Here is an 18,870-nt window from a genome sequence, read left to right on the forward strand (position 1 = left end):
ATAGCTGGGGAATCCATACCTATATCCTCATCCCTATCATACTCACTCCCATCCACACTATCATCCCCTCCATCTCCAACCCCATTGTCTCCACCCTCCTCGTCATCATCTCCCTCCTCATCCTTGTCATCATCCCCTTCCTCATCCTCTTCATCTCCCCCCTCTCATCATGTCTCCTCATCATCGTCACCCTCCTCATCCTTGTCATCCCCTCCCTCTCCATTTGTCTCCTCCTCCCCATCCCCCCTATCCTCTTCATCCTCATCTTCCTTAGCCTCCTCCCCTCTATCCTAGTCTATATTTTTTCTGACCCTTGGTACTGGCACCACTGGATATGTCAAATTCCTAGGTCAGTGTTGTACAAACCATCTATCATATGTCAGCATTGTACCTACATCCATCACATCTTCTACCACTCCCTACAATCTATGTTGTAACTCGTCTAGTTCTGCATATGCCACCTAATTCTAATGGGTTCTCCCCACTGTTGGAAATATAGATGGAGTAACTGAGAGGGGAGATGAATTAGTTACCAAAAAAAAAAAAATCTATAGACCCCTTAGATGTCTAATAAAACTATTTATTGTTGTCACTCAGTAAACATACAGAAATTTTTGTAACTTAGTAGATGTAGTGTATGTTAATTTTAACAGATCTTAAACATTCACAGTGATTACCATGCAAGAATAAAAGAAATAACATGAACACATGAGACACCAAATTTAATGTGGAAACCCAATATGGGAAAACCCACCAAGTAACTAGCTACTAACTTTCACTCTTCAGAAGTGAGCCCTGTTAGGAGCCAACCTGGTTAAAGTTTACAAAACACACTGTTAGGTGTGACCTTGTTCGAGGATTTAATCACCTTGTTAGGAGTGGCCTTGCAAAAGGTCTTTAGAAAAATTCAATGGAACTATCACCTTGTTAGAGGATTTACAACTAGCTATTAAACCAACTCTGCTAAGAGATTTTGGAATCACTGCTACAATGATAAGAAAGTAACAATGAAATGACCTGAATGAGATGTAACTAAATTGCTGATTAAAAATCTCTATTTTTCTTCACACTAGATCCTTCCTAATCAAATATAACTTTGTTGTTCCTCAACGATATATGATCATCCTTCAAATTCGCTCACACTTTTTTCTTCAAACAATCAATAGACTTGCATACTCGCTCATACATTATAGAATTCTTAACTTGACCTTTCATTTATACCTTACAAATTGTCAAGTCGGCTCAATTACAACTTACAATTACCAATAATCATTACCTCAATCAGCTAGAATCAATACTTGAAACAATTAAACTTCATTTCTCAAATTAACAAAATCTTTCATTGGCCAACACTACTTGGTAAACACTGATCTTGAAAAGATTTCCTATGTTGACCAACAGAAGCTTAGTTAACACTACAATCCTACAAAAATCCTTTGGAGACTGAGTGAACTCAGTAAACACTAACTTTTCTTCATTAACCATGTGAGCTCGGTTAACACTACTTCTGTCACAATTTCCTTCAACACCTGAGTGAGCTCAGTAGACACTTTCTTTCCAGAGTAATTTCTAGGAATGCTCAATAGACATAGAAAATTTCCTTGTTGACCAACTAAGCTTGGTAAGCATTGTTTGCTAACTGATATGACATTTGTGTAACATCAAAGACAACACACAATTAGACAATTGTATCTAAAAATCTCCCTCTTTGGCGTTGATGGCAACACAACATGTCATAGCACAATGAAATTTGAAAACAAGAATTTCTCTGATAGAAATTTTCTTCCTCTTAGATTTAATGCCACAAACTTCTCTAATGTAGTAATCTCCCTCTGTAAAGGAATTACATAGCTTCTTTTCCAAATAGAAAACTCTTCCTAAAACTAATTTTTGAAAGATATGATAGTAAACTCTCCCTCATTGACAACACATGCCAAAGACAACACATATCAAATGAGTATCAATGTACCTTGAGTACTGATTCATATGCAATGTTCTCTTGACTATGCTACATCAACTGATGGATTTTCAACTTGGTTCATGTTGATGCATCACTAAAACTTTATTTTAGTGAGCTTCAAATAGGGAAATGAACCCTAACTTACCTCTTAGATACAAGAATGCATCTTTAGGTAATGTCTTGGTGAATATGTTTCAAATCTATTCTTTTCTATGGACATATTTCAATCTGATTTCCTTGTCCTGCACCAATTCTCTGACAAAGTGGTATTGTATAGCAATGTGCTTGGTTTTAGAATGCATCACTAGATTCTTTGATATGTTAATTGCACTTTTATTATCACAAAACATAACAATTGGTTCTTTGATCTCAACCTTCATGCCTTCCAACAATTGTTTAAACCAAACAATATTAGAATAGTTCACTGTTGCTACAATGTACTCTACTTTTGCTGTAGATTGGGATGTGCAATTTTGCTTTTTGCTTGTCCAAGATACCAACCTTTTTCCAAGAAAGAATGCTCCACCACCTGTACTCTTTCTGCCATCAATGTTTCCTGCCCAATCAACATCAGCAAACACTTTTAAGTCTAAATTTCTTCCAAGTTTATACCACAATCCATAATCTTCAATGCCTTTCAAGTATCTCAAGATCCTTTTGATTGCCATCATATGATTTTCTCTAGGTTTTGCCAAGAATCTTGCTACTATATCAACTACAAGAGCAATATTAGGCCTTGTATGAACTACATACTATAATTTTCCAATCGTTGATCTATATAAAGTCTGATCTACCTCTTTTGAATCATCATCTTTGGTAAGATTTAGTCTAGTACACATGGGAGTTCCAACTGGTTTTGAATCTTCCATACTAAACTTCGTGAGTATCTCCTTGATATACTTAGACTAAGTGATGTAGATACCATTCTTGCTCTATTAAATATGAAGACCAACAAAGAATTTAATCTCACCAAATATAGACATTTTAAATTCTTTGTTCATTTTCTCTGAAAATTCTTTGCATAGATAATCATTTCATATAAATAAAGTATCATCCACAAATATTTCTACCAAAACAATCTTGTTATCTAGTCCTTCCTTAATGTACAAACTATTATTGTCATTAGTTCTCTAGAAACCAATCTGAATAAGATAATTATGAAATCTCTCATACCATGCTCTAGGAGCTTGTTTCAAACCATACAATGCTTTGTGTAATTTCTAGACCATGTCCCTTTTGTCTGGATCAACAAAACCTTCAGGTTGTTCAATGTAGACTTCTTCATCAAGAATACCATTGAGAAATGTAGATTTAATATCCATCTGATACACCTTAAATCCTTTATGTGCAGCATATGCAAGTAAGGTCTTGACACCTTCTAATCTTGCAATAGGAGCAAAAGTCTAACCATAATCAATTCCTTCTTCTTGAGAATAGCCTTTACATACCAATCTAGCTTTGTTTCTTGATACTTTACCATCTTCATTCAACTTATTCCTGAATACCCACTTTGTTCCAATCACATTTTTATCTTTAGGCCTAAGTACAAGAGTCCAAGTTTTGTTCTTTTCTATTTTCTCTATCTCTTCATTCATAGCCTCAATCCAACTTTCATTTTCTAATGCATTTTTGACATTTTTAGGTTCAAAATCATCAAGTAAACATGTACCTTTTAGCTTACTTCTTGTCATAGTACCTTCTGATTTATCTCCAATAATCTGATCTGGTGCATGATGCCTCCTAACATACTTGGCTAGTAAAGGTTCCTTGCCTCTTGAATGAATTGCATTGTCATCCTCTTGAACTTCAAATTTAGGTTATGGCTACTCTGACTCGGTAGGTATTGGCTCGGTAGCTTTAGAATGTGACTCAAGTCCTTGTGACTTGGTTTGAACTTCTTGCAACTCAGTCACTAAGGAAGACTCGGGAGTAGAAGTCTTATGATTGACAGATGTGTCTGGCAATGTATCAGGTTCAATATAAAAAAAATCTCTTGTAATCTTATGGTTCCTTTTTGCTCTCTTCTTCATTCCTTTTCTACAAACTCATCAACTTTCACATGGACACTTTTTATGATTTTGTGGGTAGACAAATTCAAACATCTATATGCCTTACTCTTGCAAGAATATCCTAAAAGTATACCTTCATAACACTTCACATCAAATTTTCCTTTTGTAGATTCTTTCAAGATGTAACATTTACTTTCAAATACTTTCAGGTAACTTACATTGGGTTTATAGCCATACCATAACTCATAAGGAGTTTTGAATGAGTCCTTCAACTGTACTCAATTTAAGGTATGAACTATAGTGTTGATAGCTTCCTTCTAGTATTTGATAGAAATTTTATTTTCAATCATTATAGTCCTTGCACAATTCATGATAGATATGTTCCTCCTTTCAGCTATTCCATTGTTCTTAAGATTCCTCTTTCAATGCAAAAGTTATTGAATTCATTGGAGATGAATTCACCTGTATTGTATAAAAATGTAATAAGAGAATAAACATTAAGCAACTAATGCATATTCCTACATGATTATGAAAACCTTAAAATATGCAAGAGAAAATGAAAATAAACATAACATGAAATCAAAATAGCACTATGCAAACCTCATGAAAACATCAAGTGTAGATGATTTCCTTTCTCATGGGATGTAGTTGCTCATAATTCCTACAGCATAAGAATGGGGTAGATGGTGCTTCTTGAAAATGAGGAGAGGGCTCTCCTTTTATAGGAAATGAGATTCAATGGATGGCTAAGATTGAATGCAAGATGGAGGACTAGTATCTCTCAGGATCGATGAGGTGGAGGCCAAGTAGACTCCAAGTGGATTAGGGTTTTGACCATTCAAAGGGGCCAAGATGCTCACACATGTGTGAGCAACTTTTTATGGTTATATGATTAATGAGGTGTGAGAAGCATGACTTCTCACACATGTGTGAGACAACTTGATTCTCATGCAAGAGGACAAGTGTACAAGAGGTGTGAGAAGGCATGGCTTCTCACACATGTGTGAGACAACTTGATTCTCATGCAAGAGGACAAGTGTGCAAGAGGTGTGAGAAGGCATGGCTTCTCACACATGTGTGAGACACCTTGACTCTCATGCAAGAGGACAAGTGTGCAAGAGGCATGGAAGACATGGGGGATGAGGAAAGTGTGAACATCCCTCACACATGTGTGAAGATTCCTCACACGTGTGATCACACACTTAGTATTAAAAGTGGATTAGCAAGGTGGTTAGGAAAAGAAAGCATGATTAAGGAAGTGGGTAGGTTTAGCAAGATGGGTTAGGTAGGAGTAGTGAGGTTAGGTGAGGGTTAAAGGTGGGAGCCATGTGCTCAAATAGGATTAAATGTAATATTCAATTCCAATGGGGATTAGGAGGGAATTAATTAAGTAAATGAAGTACTTAATTAAAGTGAATGGGTTAGCATGCAAGGGGAATAGGTTAGGATTTAAATAAATCTTAGTTTATTTAAATCAAGGAAAGGGGAATATAATTAAATAAATGTAAATTTATTTAATTAAATGATAAGGTAATTAAATAAATAATAAAATATTTATTTAATTGGTCATGAAATAGGGATTTGGACAATTTTAGGTGTCTAGATTTTGCCCCTCTTTGATATATAGCATTAGTAATGTTATATCAAAGAAGAATAAAATATAGTGGTTGAGAGGATAAGACTATTAGCATAATGCCCCAATCATGAAAGGATGAGGAAGGATGATGAAGATGGAGGGGTATGCCCCCTCGAGAGGACATGTGGGTTAGGAGAACATGGATGTTCTCTCAAAATGGATAGGAAGATGGAAGGGAGTGGAAAAGTTATGTTGCAATGGCATGAACAACCTAAGTTTGATATTGTATTCAACACTATGCATCAAGGTATGAGGAACCAAGATGACAATGTGTCAAGTACGTGATAAAAAGGGTCTAATACAACCATATGCCTTATGAAACCATGATATGGAAGACCATGATTCCTAGGGTCAATAGGATGCAAAGACCATGATAAATGCAAAAAATACTAATGCATACAAGTAACAAGCAATCATGTGCAAAACACCAAAAGAAAACCAACATTTTGCCCCTAGTCAAGCTGAAAAGCAGTGAATGGATTGATTGACGATGGTTGATTAAGGATGGCAAAGCTAACAATAAGCGTAATGCACATCCAAGGATTGGGAAGGATTCATCCCATGATGGTGATGTTTGAATATGGTCAATGGATTAGCAGCTAATTGGGTCAAATTGATGAATTGATTAAGGATTGATGTACAAGATTGCAAGAAGAGATTGATTTAATTAGTATTGATTGCACAATGAGATTTTTTTTTATTTTTTTATTTTATGGCAGATAGAAGAATGAACGTGGATGAGATTGGAAGAATAGATATTGATGAGATGAGGAATGATTAGAGTAGAATAGAAATTGATGTGAAAGGATTAGAAGAAGGGAAAATTGATTGAATTAGAGGATGAATGAATTTGATTGAAGTGAGTTGGAAGAAGTAAAAATTGATGGAAGGTGGAATAGAGTAGAACCAATGACAAGGGATAACCAAGGAATGGTAAATGGAGGAAAAGAAACATGAGTCGGTGGATGAAAGGAATGGTGGAAGGATATGAGGGGCCCAAATCATATGGTAGCGAAAAATGCGGAGCCAAGGACCATGTTTCAAAGGAGTCCAAATTCCCCATACCAAGGATACAAAAATGGAAGGAAAAATGGTGGGAAGGGATGCATGAAGATGACAAGGTGGAATGAAGGCTAGCATATGGAGGAAGAGAAGGCACGTGCTCTTCCAAAGCATGTATAAACTTTTTGTTATTGTGCCTCTAGTATTGATCACGAACATGGGTATAAAAGTGGAATGAATAAGGGATATGGGAGGGAGGGTATGAAAAAGGGGATGATGATATGGATAAAAAGTGTGATATGAAGTGGAGGAAAGGTATGGGATAACCAAGACCAAGGACATATGAAAGGGGGATGGAAGTACGTATGAGTATGGATGGAAAAATGGATGAAATGAACATGACAAGAACTATGGAAGGGAAGATATGGATAGGATTTCAAGATCAAATGCATGAAAGGATGATGGAAGCATGTAGGAAAATGTATGGATAATGAGAAAGGGACATGGAAAGTGCATATGGATGGATGAAAGGAAAGTGAAATTCAAGATCAAAGATGGAAAGGGGATAATGAACGGTAAATGGAAGTATGGAAGATACGTAAGGAAGAGTGGTATGGATGAAGCTTACCCCCAGTGTAGAGTGCAAGTCAAAGAATGAAAAGAGGCAATGAATGCATGATAGGAAAATGAAGGGAGGACTCAAGCATCTAGATATATGGATGTTATCCCTTGATATTTATGTCTTTTTCTTTTCTTTTCTTTTTTTCCTATTTTCAAGAAATTTTTTTATTTTCTCATAGATTTCGGTAGGGTAGTAAATGGAGGATGAGATGGGTCGGGGAATGAAGGTCAAGGACTTATGAAAAGGTTTGGATTAACGGGGTGGAGGGGGTGGCAGGAAGACATGGTTGATGGATGCTAGGTTGGAAGGCTTCTGAGTGAGTGGATGAAGGAGGTGGAAAGATCATCATTGGCACACACCTTGAAGGGTGATGGAAAGGAGGAAATTGTGGAGGATATGTAGGAGAAAGTATGGGTTTTGGGATATAGTGACCCAAAATGGATGAAGGAGATGATGGATTTGGGATGGTGGATTTTGGGGCATAAGGACCCAAAATGGATGTGGAAAATGGAAGCTCAGATGGTTTAGGAATGAGGGAAGCCTTTGGATTACCAAAATTGGATGTTATTTGGAATCTTTCTTTGAGATTCATTGCTACATTAAGTAGCTTTGGAATCCACATAATTTTTGCATTTTTGATTTTCAGCCTTTGTGGCCTTTTGATTTTTCTTTGGATCATATTCTTCTTTTAGAGGGGACATGTTGATCCTTTGATTTTTGTGGATATTTGGCTTTATTTTCTTTTTCTTGGGCATCCAATTTGCTTCTATTGGCCATGGTATGGGTGCATGAAGGTAGAGGAGATGGAGAGCGTATGGATTTTAAGGAATTCAAGGATGTGTGTCTTTGTTGATCTTTACTATGACCATGAGGGGATGAAGGGGAAAACATGGATATGGTGGATGGGTGTATGTAAGGACCCAAAATGAAAGGAAGGGATGAAGGGTTTGGATGTGGAACATAGGGACCTAGAATGGATGGAAGATAAGGACCTAGAATGGACTTGGAAGATGAATGATGGGAAGCTTTAGGTTTGGAAGGAGGAATTTTGGATTTTGGAGGAGTGGAAGGCATACCAACATCTTGAGAAATTATTGTTTTAATGGGATACTTATCATTTGTAAGACAAGATGTGAGTCCATGTAGATGGGGTTCATGAGTGGAGTGGATAGGTGTGATAGGATCATGTGGAGGATTAGGATCATGAAGGGGATTATGAGGGCTAATAGGATCATGAGATGGAGTGGAATCATGAAAAGAAAATGAAGGGGTGCTTTGATCTTGACTTGAAAGAGGATCATGGAGTGGAATGCATGGATTTTGAGATGGAATAGGATCATTGAATGGAGTGGAGGGAATGGAGCCATGAGATAGGGTGATTTGATCTTGACATGGAGGAATGTTAGTGGATGGAGTGGAAGGAACCTCTTCATGAAGTGGAGGATCTATGGAGGCTAACTCTTGAGATGGAATGGAATTGGTGGTACATGGAATGCCTTGATCTTGTTTAGTAAGGGGATCATGAGCTGGACTAAGAGGGATAAATGGATCTTGAGGGATAGGGGAATGATGGAATGGAGAAATGCTTGGATCTAGAGGAGAAGAGGCATCTATAATGTCATGCTTTGGAGGAAGGTCTTCAGATGGAATCGGGGGTATCATTGTGGGTGATTGGCTCACTTCATTTTGTATTTTACACTTAGCCAAGAGTGATGTGAAAAACCCCTTACAAGGTGGGGATGATGTTTTTGGAGGGTTAGGATTATGTGAAGGTTGAACTATAGGTAGTAGATTACATGGAGGGTTCTAGTTGGATGGGACATGAGGACTATGGTCTTTGAAACATGGGGGAAGAGGACACATGGCATGGAAGGAAGCCTCTTTCTATTGGCTTGCTAAAAGACAATTCATTAGTTGCTCTATTTCCATGGCAAGGGCATTTTTTGTGTTGGAGGAATTGTATGGGCTATGAATGGAATCGTATGTAGTGGAAGGGTAATGAGGTGGATTTCCCTTGTCAAAGGTAGAAGAAAAATGCACATGAGATGGATAAGAGTTGGATATGAAGTTATGAGGATTGATTTGATATGCAGGTTGAACAGGAGGTATAACTCCATATTTTCGGTGAAGATCATCTACCATTCGATTAAGAAAATTCAGATCCATGAATGCTAGAGGAAGAGTGATGAAAGATGGATGATGGATGGAATATGAACTTAGGACTAGGAGCTTTATGCTAATTTGATTTGAAATGGATTGGACTTGATATGATTGGATTTGATTTTATTGAATTTGATTTGATTGGATGAAGGTTTGAATTGATTTGATAAAAACCCTATGGTATTGCAAACAAGTGAATGTGAGATTTGAACTAAAGTCCAATGTTCGTGAAAATGCTCCTATGTCCAAAGTAGAAGATTGATGAAAAGTTGAATTAGAAGAAGACATGGATGAAATTAGAAAGATTGATTATGGAGGAAGATGTAAATGGATTGAATTAAGACTTGATTAGAAATGATTGAATTTGACAAGGGATTGGATTAAGAATCGCGAGGATGAATCATTGAATTAAGGAATTGGATCTTGATGTGGATTATGAACCATGATTATGATGAAGATTATGGATTTGATTGAATGATTAAGAAAATGAGGAAATTATTTGGATGAATAGAGATGATCAAGACTTAAAGGAATGATTTGAATGATTAAAAATGTTCTTAAGACAAGAGATGCATGATGATGATGGGATAGATGGATAGAAGAAGTGATGGAGAAAATGAGAGCTTCTTTTTGTTGTTTTTGTTGTTTTTGAAATGTTTTGATTTTTTTTTTGGATTTTTGTGTTTTATGATTTTTTTGGAATTTTAGGTTTAAGATGCAAAATCAAACAAGGAAATATGTACAAGACAAGTGTGTTTCAAACACTCAAGAACATCAAACACACCAACAATCCTATAAGGTTGTAACTAGGGTATACAAGGATCAACTAGAGGGTGTCCTCGATATACGCAAGGTACGTGAGGCCCAAATCTGTAGATGAAAGAAAATACTACCACACAATCGGGGGGAGACGGTAATCCAAATCTCCTCCTTCACTTCCCAAAGGTATAAATTTCTTTGGGGCTTAGCCAAGAGTGACAATATTATGCTTCCAAGAGAGGTGTCTTTCAATTCACCTCCTAATATTTATACTCCGCTAGAACACTGGAGTTGAGGTCGTCCCAAGGGGTGATGAAATCCCCAAGCAGGCCTCCTAAAAAAAGAAAAACAAGACCACTTATTTCTTGTGCACCCAAGATCACCCAAAGGCGCAAGGGGAGAGAATACATAAGTGGCCTTGGGGTTTAAAAGACACTTGTTCTTTTCCAATGAAGCTTTAGGTTTTGTAATCTACTTGAAGACACACATGTTTAAAGCATACAATGTTCATTCCAACTTGAAATCGTCGTCAACATAAATCAAAAGTGCGAGTTCGTCAACAAGAAAGTAAACTGAGCATGTGCATAAGCAAGATTGCTGAAAACGAAATCAATTTTCTTTAAGGTATTCAAGATTGTGTGAGTTCATTTTAAGCACCAATTCCAAATGTTTGCTATCCTAAACATGCATGTCAATTCCCTTAAGGCATTCAAGATTGAATTTGATTGTTTTAGCATTTAACCATGCATTCAAAAATGCGTGTTTAAGCATACAAGTTCATTCCCAAACAAATTTAAAGCAAAAATCTGCAAGAAAAATGGTTAGTGACAAAATATCCCTGCAAAAACACAACTTAGGGCAGCGAAAATGTAGGAAAAATGTGAAACAACCCTGCAATGAAAGAGTTAGCATAAATTTTTGTCTTTGATAGAAAAATCAGAAATCTAAATAGCATCAAAACCTCATGAAACTAGCATCATGACAATGGGCTCAGAATCAACTTTTCGACGATATTTCATTTTTTGAAAATGGAGTTCGTATGCTCAAGTTATGAGCAAAAAACCAAAGGTTGCTCCTTATGGCCTAGAAGGGCATGTGGACTGCTGATGCAATGCTGACATTAGTGAGCTGTGAGAAAAAATTTGATGGTTAGGGGCACGTCAGGCAAAAAAAAAAAAAAAAATTGAATGTTTAAAAAAAGAAATCTAATTTTTTTTTAAAAGGATAAATGCTATGTTGAAAAATTAAAAAAAAAGACCATGACTTTATTTTTTGGTTTGGATTTTTGAGTTTTTGCTGAAAAAAAAAAGTTAACATCTAAAGTTGAACTTTTGTTTTTTTTTTTTTTTTTTTTTTCAAGTTTTTGCTAAAAGAGAAAACTTTATTATTTTAAAAAATAAAGTTGAACTTATATTGTAATCTAAAGAGTGGGGGGAGGGTTTTAGGGTTGCAGCATGGGAGTGGAGGTGGCGGAGAGGCCGGAGGGGCTTTGGCAGAGCCGAGTAGATTGCAGGGTGCAGGTTGAGGGTGGCTGTGAGCAGGAGGGTTTGGAGTGGAGTTTGGCCGCAAGCAGCACTCGGTGGGAAGTGGCTGAGGGGTTGCTGGGGAGGTAGTGATAGTGTTGCAAGGGGAGTGGCAGAGCTAAGGCCGTGTAGGATAAGTGAGCGAAGGAGGTGATGGAAGGGAGGAGCGGCAAGTTCGATGGGCGCAAGGTGGTGGCACGGGATGCAGGTTGAGGGTTAGCAATGAGGTGAAGCAAGGCGGAGTGAGGAGGGATTAGTGCAGGATTTGTAGTGGTGGCAGAGTTGGCTGTAGGGAAGCGGGGAAGCAGGGCCGAGTGGGAGTCTCAGTTATAGCGGGTTGCGGTCGCGATTATATAGGGTTGTAGCGGAGGGCAGCTACAGAGGAATGGTGATGGCGGTGTTAGTGGAAGCGGTGTCGGGAGTTTCGGTAGCGGCCAAGGGAGAAGAGGTGGTGGGCGGACGGCAGGAGTGGTGAATGCCATGGGAGGAGAAGTGACTGGGTGACGTAGCGACAAAAGAGAAAGGGCCGCAGGCAGAAGGGAGGCCGCTGGAATGGGGGGTGGTGGAACGCAACGGCGACTGACGTTGGGGCTTCAGCAAAGAGGAAGCCGCAGGAGTTAGACAGCGGGCGGCCAGTTGAAGCGGCACCACCAAGGGAAAGGAGGTGCCACTGAGAGAGGGTTGCAGGGCATCGAGAGAGTGTGGTGGAGCAGGGGTGGCACTCGCAGGCGCTGCCGCTAGTGGCTCCTGCAAGTGGCTGCACCTGCAAAATGAAAACAAGTTTTTATTTTTTATTTTTTTTATAAAAAAATTGTTTATTTGTTTTTTTAATAATTTTTTATTTTGTTTGTTTGTTTTTTTTTAATTTTTTTTTGTTTTGAATTTTTTGATTTTTGATTTATATATACAAAAATGTTAACAAATAACTTTTTATATACATAAATTCTAAACCCTCCCCCTTTTTTTTTTTGAAACAATTTAAATATATATTTAAAATGTATAGAAGAAGATATAAATGAAACTAAACAAGCACCCCCACCCCACTTTTTGTTTTTTACCTATTTATCTACCAACAAACGAGTATTTAATTTTTTTTCTTCTTAACAACAAGGAGTATATTCAACGTGTATCTACCTCAACAACTTGAAAATAGAGCAATAAGCAAAATAGAAAGTATTTTATGTCAAAAAACTTCCTTTATGTCCTCCAAACACGGTGATGGGCTCCTTGGCTCGATTAGAGGCTCCTCATGAAACTTGATTTCCAAATGCATGCCTTTGACCTACAAGCTTGAAAACTCACACAACACTCAAAAATACATTAGATCATTAGTTTGAACTCGTGAAGTGGGTCCCATCGGGCGTGCCAAAATGTATTGCATAAAAATGTAATAAGAGAATAAACATTAAGAAACTAATGCATATTCCTACATGATTATACAAACCTTAAAATATGCAAGAGAACATGGAAATAAAAATAACATGAAATCAAAATAGCACTATGCAAACCTCATGAAACCATCAAGTGTAGATGATTTCCTTGCTCATGGGATGTAGTTGCTCACAATTCCTGCAACATAACAATGGGGTAGTGGTGCTTCTTGTAAATGAGGAGAGGGCTCTCCTTTTATAGAAAATGAGATGCAATGGATGGCTAAGATTGAATGCAAGATGGAGGGCTAGGATCTCTCAGGATCGATGAGGTGGAGGTCAAGTAGACTCCAAGTGGATTAGGGTTTTGACCATTCAAAGGGGCCAAGATGCTCACACATGTGTGAGCAACCTTTCATGGTTACATGATCAATGAGGTGTGAGAAGCATGGCTTCTCACACATGTGTGAGACAACTTGATTCTCATGCAAGAGGACAAGTGTACAAGAGGTGTGAGAAGGCATGGCTTCTCACACATGTGTGAGACAACTTGATTCTCATGCAAGAGGACAAGTGTGCAAGAGGTGTGAGCAGGCATGGCTTCTCACACATGTGTGAGACACCTTGACTCTCATGCAAGAGGACAAGTGTGCAAGAGGCATGGAAGACATGGGGGATGAAGAAAATGTGAACATCCCTCACACATGTGTGAGGATTTCTCACACAATTGTGAGCACACACTTATGATTAAAAGTGGATTAGCAAGTTGGTTAGGAAAAGAAAGCATGATTAAGGAAGTAGGTAGGTTTAGCAAGATGGGTTAGGTAGGAGTAGTGAGGTTAGGTGAGTGTTAAAGGTAGGAGCCATGTGCTCAAATAGGATTAAATGTAATATTTAATTCTAATGGGGATTAGGAGGGAATTAATTAAGTAAACGCAGTACTTAATTAAAGTGAATGGGTTAGCATGCAAAGGGAATAGGTTAAGATTTAAATAAACCTTAGTTTATTAGTTTATTTAAATCAAGGAAAGGGGAATATAATTAAATAAATGTACAATTATTTAATTAAATGATAAGGTAATTGAATAAATAATAAAATATTTATTTAATTGGTCATGAAATAGGGATTTGGACAATTTTAGGTGTCTACATCACCACCTCTGTCTAACCTTAAGCATTTCAATCTTTTCCCTATTTCTTTTTCCACTCTTGCTAGATACCATTTGAATTTCTCAAATGCTTCTGACTTCTCTCTTAGATACATAATAGTCATCATTCTATAGTTGTCATCAACAAAAGGAATAAAGAACTTTTCTCCACTATAGCTTTCAATTCCAATAGGTCCACACAAATCAGTATGCACAATTTTCAAAATATCTTCAAACTGGTAGTTTTTACTTTTAAAGCTAGTCTTTCCCATCTTTCCAATCTAACAATTCTTGCATAAACCAACATCAGGTTTCTTCAAACTAGGAATGCCTCTTACTTTCTTGAATTTTCGTATTTTCACCATGTTATCAAAATTCACATGACATAACCTTCTATGCCACAACCAACTTTCCTTAACTTGAGCAATAAAACATGAGCACTCACCAAGATCAAGATAAAACAAGTTGTCTTTTGTTTGTTTGCTTGATCCAATCAATTTTCCTTTGTCATCCAGCAATCTTTCCTTGCCATGCATGAATTCCACCTTAAATCCAATATTGATTAGTTGTACCAAACTCATTAGATTATGTTTTAGTCCTTCAACCCAATAGGCATTATCGCATACAAGTTCTTTGGTTAATGAGATTCGTCCTCTTCCTTTTATGCAACAAGATTCATTACTTCCAAACCTTACACTATCACCATCATAGTCTTCAAAGTGTTCAAACTTTGTTTTGTCACCAGTCATATGATGTGAACATCCACTGTCTATGATCCATGTATCATTTTTTCTCACATCAGAGATAAGTGTCATCTTATCTTCTTCATCATCATTAGATTCATCTTTCACAGTAATGTACACTATTTCATCTTCACTATTATCAAAATCCTTAGCCATAAAACACATTTTCTTATCTTTGTCCTTGAATGATTTGAAATCCTTCTTTCCATTTCACTTGTGACCTTTCTTCTCATCCTTGCTAGCATTGTTTGGGCACCTGGCTGTAATATGACCAATTTCTTCACATAAAAAATAGATTAGGAGAACTATACCTTTGTATTTTCCTCTGCCTCTAGAATATTTCCTTGCAAGTAGAGCTTCAACAACTTCAAGATCACTATCAAAACTTTCCTCTGATTCTTCTTCACTTTCTGACTGAGAGTCCTTTATTTTCTTGCCTTTTTCTTTAAGTGAAATCTTGGCTTCAAATGCAGATTCAATATTATTGGAAGCTGGAACATAATTGTCATAGTTATCTAGCTCAAAGGCTATCAATCTTCCTACTAGGGTATCCAAAGTTATCTTATGATTTGTCTCACATCTTCTTTTCTTGAATTGTAGATACTCTAATTGCATAAATGGGAAGCAATGTTATAAGAACTTTATTTACAACTATTTCCTCTTTGATTTCTCCTCTAGAAGCTTTGATTGCACTGACACTTGCTTTGATCCTTTCAACATATTTGGCAATGTTTTCATCCTCTCTCATTCTCATCTAATCAAACTGTCCTCTTAGAATTTTTTTTGTAGCTCTCCTCACATTGTCATCACTAGAATAGATAACTTTAAGCTTGTTCCACATAGCAAAGGCAGATTTGCAATCCTTGATATCATCAAATTCTTCATAGCTTAGAGCAGATGCAATGTCTATCATCATGGTGTTAGAGTCTTCTTCTCAACAATGTCATTAACAAATAATGTACCAAAAGAAGTTGTATATTCTTCATCAAGGTATTTCAATCCTGTATCACCAATGGAAGCTAGATGAAGCCTCATGAGACCCTTCCATGCTAAAAATTTATCTCTGTTAAGCCTTGGAATCTCTCTCTTCTAAGACATCCTGATCTTTATCTTAGGTCCTTAAAACCTTTCTTGCAAGCACCAAAAGATCTTATACCAATTTTTGGAAATATAGATGGAGTAACTAAGAGGGGGGGTGAATTAGTTACCACAAAAACAAATCCATAGATCCCTTAGATGTCTAATAAAACTATTTATTGTTGTCACTTGGTAAACATACAAAAAAAATTGTAACTCGGTAAATGCAGTGTATGTTAATTTTAACAGATCTTAAAGATTCACAGTGATTAACATGCAAGCATAAAAGAAATAACATGAACACATGAGACACCAAATTTAATGTGGAAACCCAATATGGGAAAAACCACCAAGTAACTAGCTACTGATTTTCACTCTTCTAAAGTGAGCCCTGTTAGGAGCCAACCTAGTTAAAGGTTACAAAACAAACTATTAGGTGTGACCTTGTTAGAGGATTTAATCACCCTGTTAAGAGTGGACTTGCAAAAGGTCTTTAGAAAAATTCAATGGAACTGTCACCTTGTTAGAGGATTTACAACTAGCCATTAAACCAACTCTACTAAGAGATTTTGGATTCACTACTACAATGATAAGAAAGTAACAATGAAATGACCTGAATGAGATGCAATTGAATTGTTGATTACAGATCTCTATTCTACTTCACACTAGATCCTTCCTGATCAAATATTACTTTGCTGCTCCTCAAGGATATCTGATCATCCTTCACATTTGCTCACACTTTCTTCTTCAAACAATCAATACACTTGCATACTCATACATTATAGAATTCTCAACTTGACCTTTCATTTATACCTTAAAAATTGTCAAGTCGGCTCAATTACAACTTACAATTACCAATAATCATTACCTCAGTCAACTAGAATCAATACTTGAAATAATTAAACGTCATTTCTGAAATTAACAAAATCCTTCATTGGTCAACCCTGCTCGATAAACATTGATCTTGAAAATATTTGCTATGTTGACCAATAGAAGCATGGTTAACACTGTGATCCTACAAAAATCCGTTGAAGACCGAGTGAACTCAGTAAACACTAACTTTCCTTCGTTAACCATGTGAGCTTGGTTAACACTACTTTCTGTTACAATTTCCTTTGACGCCTGAGTGAGCTCGGTAGACACTGTCTTCGTAGAGTAATTTCCAGGAATGCTTGGTAGACATAGAAAATTGCCTTGCTAACCAACTGAGCTTGGTAAGCACTGTCTGCCAACAGATATGACATTTGTGTAACATCAAAGACAACACAAAATTAGACAATTATATCCAACACCCACTCCCTAACCTCTTCTCTTGATCCTAAAAATAGTGTGTCTTGTAGGCACATCATGTCTCTCCCTAAACTATCATCATACTTTCTCTAGAAGATACATCTCAATGACTAAATGTCCATTTATGGTATGCCTGATTAGGTATTGCCCCTTTTTGTTGTATGGTAGATAGATCTCATCATCCTCCCACCAAGGGAAATCTCTATATGGCCTCCAAACAAATTTTGTTAGGGTGTCCAGCTAATGTTTGAAGTAAAGTGTATATCTTACAGGTCCCTGAGTTATTTATCCTCCATAGTTGTACGCATAGGGCATGTCCTCCACTAGCACTCTATCTATTAGCGGCATGACAACTACTATGTGCTCATACACCTAGATCTATAGCAATGTGACTCTCGTGTTAAATGACAACCCTCTTATGTAGGATTTATGGTGGAGGTGATAATATAGCATCCCTAACATGCATGGCCCCCACACAAACATCATCTTGTCCATCACCATCCACTCCAAGACTCTACCCCATCCCACTAGAAACCCATGTCTTCTCCTATCTAGAACCAATAACCCCAACGACCTAGCATATCACTGATATAAGGCACTCATGCCAAGATACTAGCAACTCTCACCCAATCTCATTATCTTGTATCCCTAACTCCTCATCTCCACATCTGAACATCTGATGTACTGTGACTCGCCCTATTATAGGGTCATACACTACATGTTCCTTGTGAATAGGAATGTGTAGGATGTGCCATACACCCTCCAGCTTCACAGGTGCCTCTCCAATACATAGGTGGAACGAGCTCATCTCTGAGTGTCATCTCTCTATCAATGTTGTCACCAAGCTCCTATTCCACTTGATCTCAAGCATGAACATAATGTTGTATCTAAGCCTAGCAAGTATCTCTCGCTTGAAAGGAGTCATCCTATACTATAATGATAGGCTCAGTGACCTATTTATCCTTTTCCTCAACAAGGAAAGGTCCTCCTAAATGATCATAAACCTTGTGTCAACTTTCTATGGATTTTGACCAAGTTTGACCAATTTTGACCACTTTTGACCATATTTGATTAGGTTGACCTACGTTTGGACCTCTTCCTAGGGTTTTGAGCCAACATACAAAATTTGGGGTCATTTTGAGTCTATTTTACATTGTTTTTGCCCCTCGGGGCATCTAAGTGCATAGTTGGGCTTGCCAACTCTATCCATGGTGCAATTGGTCATGCCAACTATGCACTTGGGTGCATTTTGGGCACAAAGTATGAAATATATAAAATACATAGAGAGGTATTGATGTACTCCCTGGTGGTTCTACGTCTTATCATCAACGATAACTACACACTTGTTCTTCATGATGATACTCCCTTGGTAGCCTATCCATCTTCCTTGCTCCAAAGCCCTTTTGTTCCAAATGAGAGAGTAAATATGACCTCTAAACCCCACTCCAAGGCCTTTTATAGCTCTTTTTTTACCTAGATGGACATGCAAGAGGTCCCTTTTGTATTGGTCGTGATGATTTTTGCACTCTAAACCCCATAACTTTTATGTTTGAGCTATGATTCTTGATTAG

Source organism: Cupressus sempervirens, chromosome 9 (assembly GCF_028749045.1).
Source record: "Cupressus sempervirens isolate cs-2001-9-10 chromosome 9, ASM2874904v1, whole genome shotgun sequence".
Lineage (NCBI taxonomy): Eukaryota > Viridiplantae > Streptophyta > Pinopsida > Cupressales > Cupressaceae > Cupressus > Cupressus sempervirens.